This window comes from Engraulis encrasicolus, chromosome 12 (assembly GCF_034702125.1).
Source record: "Engraulis encrasicolus isolate BLACKSEA-1 chromosome 12, IST_EnEncr_1.0, whole genome shotgun sequence".
Taxonomy (NCBI): domain Eukaryota; kingdom Metazoa; phylum Chordata; class Actinopteri; order Clupeiformes; family Engraulidae; genus Engraulis; species Engraulis encrasicolus.
This window is the reverse complement of record NC_085868.1, coordinates 50,913,065-50,922,215: the sequence shown is the minus strand read 5'-3', so window position 1 is coordinate 50,922,215 and position 9,151 is coordinate 50,913,065. Positions and strand designations below refer to the sequence as shown.

Below are 9,151 nucleotides of genomic sequence, written 5' to 3'. Positions count from 1 at the left end.
TCCTTATGAAAAAACAGAACAAATCAGCTATAAGCTTTGTGGTGCCGTCACGATATAGCCTCATTTTGTAAAATTGTAAAAAAAGGCAAAAGCAAAAGATATTTAAAAAAAAAAAAAACCTTCAATTGATATTAGCACTAAAAACAATTCAAAACCAAAAGAAGAAGTGCTAATTTTTGTTACCTTTTTTCCTTCCTTTCTGGATTTTTTTTGGATGGATGATTACACCTGAGCATCAACTTCTAAAATACAGACCATGTTCAAACTGGGGGAATTGACAATGGGGTGGTTTGGTTCTGGGAGGAAGAATAATAATGGGGACGGATGTCAACAATCAAGCGTGAGTGACTGGAAACGGGACTCACTAGTTTCATACGGTAATCAAACATTTCAAACAAGCGATTTAGGGCTAAGGTTAGGGTTAAGGTTAGGGTTAGGTAGTACACATTACATGTAGAGCAATACCTCAAGTGCCTCATCCTGTATTACAAATGAAGGCACCACTTAACCCATTTTAGCCTGATGCTGTGTATATGTTGTTTGACCTTTGGCATCTGGAGCGACATATACCCTGCATTCAGGATCTGTTTTTATTGTATTAAAAATGTGGGCATGTTAGAGCTGAATGAACACGTTCTAATGCAAAATGAGGGCCCTAGCTTTTAAATGCAACTCATTACATGTTTTTATGTGCTTTGGAGGCTGAGATATTAAGGTTTCACTAGGCAGAGGGCACCTTTTCCAAAAAGGGCTTAGGCATTCATCACCCAGGTGAAAAACCCATATACTTAAAGTGTACTTTTTTTGACCGTACTTAGTACAAAGTGTACTATTTTCGGCGATTTAAAGTGCGCTTCATTGCACTATTAGTGCGCTGAAGCACTACTAAAGCAGTACTTCAGCACACTTGCAGCACACTGAGGATGCTAAATTGGCACCGCTTTTGGACAACTTTAAGTGCACTACAAGCATACTTTTGAAAGTATGCTACAAACACGCTTCTCATGCATTCGTATGGCATTAATAGTGTGCTTGAGTACACTTCTATAACATGTTATTGTTACTAGAAGTTCAATAAAAGTATATTAACTTCATGCTTCTTTGGACTACATTGGAACATTTTAAGTCTGTAAAAAGTATATCATATTATGTATTGTAAATATATAACAGGTATGCTTGAAGTATATTCACAGTACACTCCCAAGTACAACGAATAATATAAATCTAATACTACAACCCATGCTGGTCCTCAGAGCTTGTACATTACACACAGCCACATGTCACAGTATTGATACAGTATGCATGCCTAGCACGACTGACGTTAACAATCATTGCATTGTTACAGAGATTTCAGATACAAATTACACTTTATTTCATTATTGTTCCACCTTCAGTTGATCATTTGAATTAATCACTAATGGTGACCCTAGATTCTTTGTTTGAACAACTAGTTCCAACTTACCTCTCACCATAATATCATGGGAAGTGCGAGGCTATATATACCAGAACATATACAGTGCCCTCCATTATTATTGGCACCCCTGGTTGAGATGTGTTTTTTAGCTTCCAATTATTTTATTTTTTTCTAAATAATATGGGACCTTAATGGAAAAAAAGAGAAAAATCCAGCCTTCAATACAAGTGCATTTATTCAGTGGGGAAAAAATCCCACATAAAGAAATAATTATTTGACATCAAATAATGTGTGTCACAATTATTAGCACCCCTGGTGTTAATATTTTGTACAACCCCCTTTTGCCAACAAAACAGCACCTAATCTTCTCCTATAATGTTTCACAAGATGGGAAAAGACAGAAAGAGGGATCTTCAGCCATTCCTCTTTGCAGAATCTCTCTAAATCATCCAGAGACCTGGGTCCTCTCCTCTGTACTCTCCTCTTCAGCTCACCCCACAGGTTCTCAATGGGGTTGAGGTCAGGGGACTGAGATGGCCATGGGAGGAGCTTGATTTTGTGTCTGGTGAACCATTTCTGTGTAGATTTGGCCATATGTTTAGGGTCATTGTCTTGCTGAAAGACACAGTGACGACCCAGCTTCAGCTTTCGGGCAGAGGGCAACAGATTTTGATTTAAAATGTCCTGGTATTTCAAAGCATTCATGATGCCATGCACCCTAACAAGGTTCCCAGGGCCTTTGGAAGCGAAACAGCCCCACAGCATCACTGACCCACCCCCATACTTCACAGTGGGTATGAGGTGCTTTTCAGCATGCACATCTTTCGTGGTACGCCAGACCCACTTAGAGTTGTTTGTTGCCAAAAAGCTCAATCTTGGTCTCATCTGACCAAAGCACACGGTCCCAGTTGAAGCCCCAATACCCGCTTGGCGAACTCCAGACGCTTGCGTTTATGATTTGTGAGTGAGGAAAGGTTTTCTCCGTGCATGCCTCCCAAACAGCTTGTTGGCGTGTAGACAGCGCCTGATGGTTGATTTGGAGACTTTGTGACCCCAGGATGCTACCATTTGTTGTAATTCTGTAACAGTGAGCTTTGGAGATCTTTTGATTTCTCTTACCATCCTCCTCACTGTGCGTGGTGGCAAAATAAACTTGGGTCCTCGTCCAGGCTTGTTTACCACTGTTCCAGTTGTTTTGAACTTCTTAATTATTCCTCTCACAGTGGATATGGGCAGCTGCAGTTGAGTGGCAATCTTCTTGTAGCCTCTGCGTGACCTGTGAAGGTCGACGCACATCTGCCTCACTTGTATGCTGTGTTCCTTTGTCTTTCCCATGTTTAAGAGTGGATAAGAGAAATGGCCTCGGTGTCACGTCATATTTATACCCCAGGGAAACAGGAAGTGATGAATTACTAATTAAAATGTTCCTACATACTCTGGTAAACTTTGTAAACTACTGTAGAAATGACAGAAATGCTTCAATTATATTTATTTCCTGGGAATTGTTAAGGGTGCCAATAATTGTGGAACAGGTGATTTAATGAAAAAGAATTATTTTTTAGTCAGGGATTTTTTTATTTTCTTACAATTCATTTGAGTTGAAGGTTACATTTTCCTACAATTTTCAGTGTGACAGTATTCTTCTGCAATAAACACTGAATTTATTTTAAGGCTTTTAACACATCTCAACCAGGGGTGCCAATAATTATGGAGGGCACTGTATGTGACCATCATAATGACGGTGGGAAAATGGCCATTTTTTGTGTACCACTTTAAAATGTTAAAACTCCTACAATAAACGCAGAATATAACAATGAGTAATATTTTCATGCAAACCAAAGATATTCCTTAGAGGTAAATGGCTTGCTGTTTGAGAAATTTAGCTCCAAGAAGTGCATTGCATGATGGTACATGCATGATGGTGCATGATGGGTAAATTAACTTTGTGTAAGCACACTTTGAAGATATTTGGGTGAAGTACAATCATGGTGCACTTAGAAAAAGTGTACTTGCAATATGTTAAAGCGATTTACTTTAAAGCGCACTATAGAAAATCACACTTAGAAGACATTTGGGTGAAGTGTAATCATATTGCACTTTAAAAAAGTACAATTGCAATATTTTATTAAAAAATACACTTTTAGTAAGTTCACTATTAGAACACTATTAGTATATTCCTCTAAATACACTTATGTCAAACATCTTCGAAGTACACTTGAAGTATGGTTCGCTAAGTGTACTTTCTTTGAGAGCAACTTAATTACATCTAATTTTAAGTACACTTTAAATAAGCATATTGTAAACATACTTTTTCTTAGCACAAAAAGCATGAGTGCACTTTTAACATGCTAAGTACACTTCAGTCATACTTTTATTGTACTAAATTGAACCACTTTTTCACCTGGGCAGGCATTTTTTGCAGGTGCCTTAGGCAAAAATAAGGTAAAAGGTGGATGGAATCGACATTCAAAGGATCTCTAATCCCCATTTTCCCGCTGATCACCTTAGCACACCAAAGGAGTCTTTAGTAGGTGAATGAGAATTTGTCTTGCAAGTCAAGGCAAGTGTGGGATTGCCTCAGAATCCACATGAAGAAATCTGACTTTATGAACATGATCACGTTTGTATCGGCAGCTCACGCACTTGAAATGAAAATCGTGCAAAGAGTGAGCTGAGGGGATATGTTTCAGGCAGGCGGCTCAGTCTCGTGAGGACTGCCCAGCTGACCTTGAGGTTCAAAACTTAACTGTGAATTTGAAAATAATGTATACTGTATGTCAGAGTCAGGATTGTAGCCCCATAAGGCACACTGTACCATCTGACGCACGCTGTAATAGTCATTGAAAGGTTAATTACCACAGCACTACTCTACTACAACATAACACAGGGCCTTTGGTAATACATTACGACTTGATCGTTGCCATTCCAGTAACAACACATTTATAACAACTTGTTTTAACGGGTTAAGATTACTTGTGCATGAACACCTGGGAGGGAGCTCAAAACAAAAATTGCTATTTATTACTGCCAAATTTAGCAGCAAAATTCCCAGAGGGAAAATCTGCAATACAATGTCCAGGTTTGTCCAACTTCCCGTTGCTAGGTGGCAACAGTCCTTCCTCGTTTTGTGCTTCATTTCCCTCCTGGCCGTAAAACACGCTTGGAATCACCTCTCACTGGAAGGGCAGGTATGGAATAATGGTTTAGAGCAGCGATTCTCAAACTGTGGGCCGGGGCCCACTGGTGGGCCTTGCAAGTAGGCTATTTCAAGTGGGCCTTGAAATCATTTTTGTGATTTCAAAATGATGTTTGTGTGTGTGTGTTGCTGTTGTTGACTATATATTTGAGCCGTAGAGTTCATTGGGCCAGAGGTGGGCCCCGAACATTTGTGAAAAAGTTGGAATAGGCTGGGGAGCCCTAGCCAGGCCATGCCTTCCTAGTGACGCAACAGCTTCAGCGTTGCTACCAGTCAGGTCGGAGTCAATGCAAGTACTTTCTGAGTTCCCGCAAAATAGGGGAACTCCTCCCACTTTGTTGAGAAGCAAACAATCATTAGCAAACCAAAGGGAGGCCATTTGGGAAACACTGCTTGGGAAATGTTAATTGTTATGCTCTTGGTCAGACCAAGTCTCGAAGAGATTTGAAAGTCGATGATAATCAGGCTAGGGGAGCCCTGCTGTTTTAGAGACGTTTTCCACACAATCATCCTTACATCCTGAAAGCTGTGAATGTATTTGCTTGCTAATAAGGGAAGAACATATACAGTGAGTCCAATATGTATTTGATCCCTTGCTGATTTTGTTGGTTTGCCTACTAACAAAGACATGATCAGTCAATAAATGTTATGATAATATGTATTCTAATATGGAGAGACAGAATATCAAAAAGAAAATCCAGAAATTAACTGAAGAGAATATATATTAATTTATTTCCATTTCATCGAGCAAAATAAGTATTTGATCCCCTGCCAACTGATTACAGTTCCGGGCCCACAGACCAGATGGGCACTTCCGATCAACTTGTCATCTGAATTAAAGACACCTGTACATACTAACATGCATAAAAGACACATTGAATCAGCAGAATCAGTCCATAGTATGAGTGAATCAGTCACACTCCAACCTCACCAGCATGGGAAAGACCAAAGAGTGGTCAAATGATATCAGGGACACGATTTTAGACCTGAACAAAGATTAAATGGGCTGCAAAGCCACAAGAAAGAGACTGGGTATTAATGACCCAGCTGTTGATGCATTTCTTCCAAAATGTGAGGAATACAAAATGACTATCCATCAGCCTGTCTGGGGTTCTATACAAGATTTGACCTTTTGTAGGGATTTGATAATCATGAGAACAGAAAGAAATCACCCTAGAGCTATACGGTATGAACTAGGCAATGATATCAAAGCTACTGACCAAAATCACTGAGAAAACTACTGGTAGCACTTAATGCCACAGAGGTTTAAAATCCTGTAGTGCACACATGGTACCTTTACTTCAGAAGGAACCTGTGCAGTCCCACTTGAGGTTTGCCAACGGACATCAGACTGATTTAGGATATGATAAGGAGGTGCTGTAGTCAGATGAAACCAAAATCAAGATGTTTGGCATTATCACAATTCAATGTGTTTTGAGAAAGAGTACTACTGTCTATGATCCCAAGAACACCCTCCTCACCATCATGCATGAAAGTGGTATCATTATGGTTTGAGGGTGTGTGTGTGGCCAAGGCACAGGAAAACTTTACATCGTCAACGAATGGATGGAGGGAGACATGTAATGTGCAATCCTGAGTGCAAACGTCCTTCCCTCCACCACTACACTGAAGGGTGGGCCATTTTTGGATCTCCCAACATGACAATAATACACAACATACAGTCAAAGCAACGAAGGAGTGGTTCAATAAGAAGCATATTAAAGTTGTGAAGTGGCCTAGACAGTCTCCAAATATTAACCCTATAGTAATTCTATGGAGAGAAGTGAACCTCCCATTTGCCAAGCTACAGCCACAAACTATTAATGTTTTAGAGATAATGTGCAAAGAAAAATGGGCAAAAATATTTTCTACTATATGCACAAACATTATCATCAACTAAAAGAAGCATCTGACCTCAGTGCTAGACAACTAGGGCTTTGCCACAAAGCACTTTATCTTCTTTAGCTAGAGGGGTCAAATACTTATTTGCCTAAATTAAATACAAATAAATTAAAATATATTATTTTAAGTTATTATCTGGAATTTATTTTTGATATTCTGTCTCTCCATGTTTGAATACATATTATCATAAATTTATAGACTGATCATGTCTTTATTAGTGGGCAAACCGGCAAAATCAGAAAGGGATCAAATACATATTGGACTCACTGTAAGCTCTGCGAAAGGGTTTTTGAAAAAGGTCCCAGCCCTATTAATGAACACTGTTCATGCCTGCTTACGCACCTATATATAGGCTATATCCCCCCCCCCCACACACACACCCACAGTGTGTGTGTGTGTGTGTGTGTGTGTGTGTGTGTGTGTTAAATTGTGAACCAAAACGCCTTCCCTGGTGTTTGTCAATTTGCTTCTTGGCATTATGTGTGCACTGCAGTGTAATTAAAGCAGGTAGGCTACACAAACACTTCAAATAACTGTCTTTCTTATCGACTTATCGGGGAAAAGTAGATATTGTAACTTTTGTATAATCCTCTGCTTTGCAATAAACAGACCTATCCCACAAAATGGAAGAATGGGTTAGGAAAACTTGAACAACCTATAGCCTATTTCCTGTCTTTATTGGTTGAAAAAGCAAATGTTTGTTTCTGTCAGAAAAAATAAAGGAAAACCAACAGTTTGATGCCAGTGTTTTTTTTCTACCAGTGACACTTTAGTTATTGTTGTTTGACGTCAGACACCTGCAGGACCATAACTTCTTCATACGATAGGGGGAGACAAAGATCACTTAATGGTCTTTCTTGTCCTGTCCCCCATAGGAAAATGTTTGATCACCATTGAAAGAATGTAGCAATTGTATCGATTTTCTATTTTTAACACTACTTGTTGCCGTTTGAAATAATCCAGAATAATACACCAAATGCAGAATCTTGATTGTATTTGCGTTTTAGCCTGGTGCACCAGGAACGACAACAGAAATGGACCTGCTTTGAATTCCTCAGAACCCCAGCAATCACAAAGAATGTTCACATCACATCGAATGCATACTTGCTTGTTCAACGAGTGAGATTTAACAGAATTATTTCAAATATTTTGTCTCTACACTTGGAATAATTTATGTGAAACAATTAATGACAAATAATTGTTTAGTAAAGTAAACCTAAAGCGTCAGGTTTGGGTAGTCAGCGCGTGCGACATTTTGGTCATCAACTGAACTCATAAACGCCGCAGCAGCAGGTTCTTCCCCTGTGGCGTTAACACTGGACCAGGTAATTTAGCCAACACTTTCATTGGTTCTTTTCGCATGCCCATCAAGCGGAGCAAGATTCCCTGGGACCATAACATGAGTCCCATTCCTATGAAACGGTCCCAACAAAACTGCTTTACCCTGTGGAGCACCGTGGTACAGCCCGACACACTTGGCCGTCGTCACTGTGTAGCCTAGCTTGCTATCAGTTGTGGTTGCCTGCCGAAGCTGATTGTTGCTTTCTGTCATGTTTCCGTGTCGATTTCTATTTCAAACGTAGCCAGCTGCTGTCAGTTGTTTGACTGTAACTAATGTTGCCTACTTGAGATGTAACCTTTCGCGTGGATTTTAACAGTGATCTGGGTGCGGCACTTTGTTTGGAGAAAAAGGGGTTTTCGCTCTGACGGTGGACTTTTTTGCCTTTTGTATTTCCTCGCCTGTTGTGGACATTTTGGATTTCAATTTTATTTTTGTTTTTTCATTTATTTGAATTGTCTCAGCGGATTTGGGGCTACTTTTACGAAACTCAAGTACATTTCTGTCACCATCCCATACTTGGAATTTGTTTTCTTTTGTCAAGAAAACTTTAAACGACAATTGAGTTTTGGAGAGGATTGATCCAGGCGAAAGAATGTATTAGCAAGCTAATCAGTTAGCTTATTTCTCCACCGAACCCCAAGCTAGCTAGCAGAAGCTAGCCTCATATCAAAGAACCGAGGCGAGCTAATCCGTGTGCCCAAATGACTCCCTGACTGAGGAATGTCAGCCACATATGCGGAGGATTTTAATTGATACCTGGGCACAAATCCTTAAATGACTACGAACCACTGGAGTCAAGATCTTCCGTTACAGCAAAGGTAAGCTTGATATGATCTATCGGCGCATTGCTTTGCTTTTTAGACAACGTGAACGCTATTCGACTGTGTAACTCAATATCTTGCTGGAGATGAGAATTGCATCTGTCGCAATACCATTCAATGTGAAAGGTAGGCTAATTGAATGTTTTTCATACAGATGTCGATGTTGCCTTTGGTTATTCTGCACAAAACGTTAATTCCGCGGCAACAGTAAGCTCGTCAATAAGGAGAAATGAGACTCCCCAGAATCCACCGAGAATTAATTGACCTCCTCAATAAAATGCGTTGATTATTGCCTGTCGGACATGGACATGATGTGGGTAAATACGGCATGTTTGTCGCAGGAAGCCAGTCCAGGCAACAAGCTGTTGGCTGGGGCAGAAACAGTAATGTATGTGGTTGTGTTTTGACGTTTGACTTGAATATCAGGAGCTCAACGTTCCTCCAGGCGGTGTATACGAGGGTCCTAATGGGCAATT

General features: G+C 39.9%; 1 protein-coding gene across 1 annotated transcript in view; it reads left to right on the top strand.

Annotated features, from left to right (window-relative positions):
• The first annotated feature begins 7,832 nt into the window (after positions 1 to 7,832).
• The window catches only part of erbin (erbb2 interacting protein), a 162,772-nt gene continuing 161,453 nt past the window's right edge, over positions 7,833 to 9,151 (top strand). The window contains exon 1 of the mRNA XM_063212417.1: positions 7,833 to 8,672. The gene's annotated coding sequence lies outside the window, so the exon portion shown is untranslated. The remainder of the gene's footprint in view (positions 8,673 to 9,151) is intronic.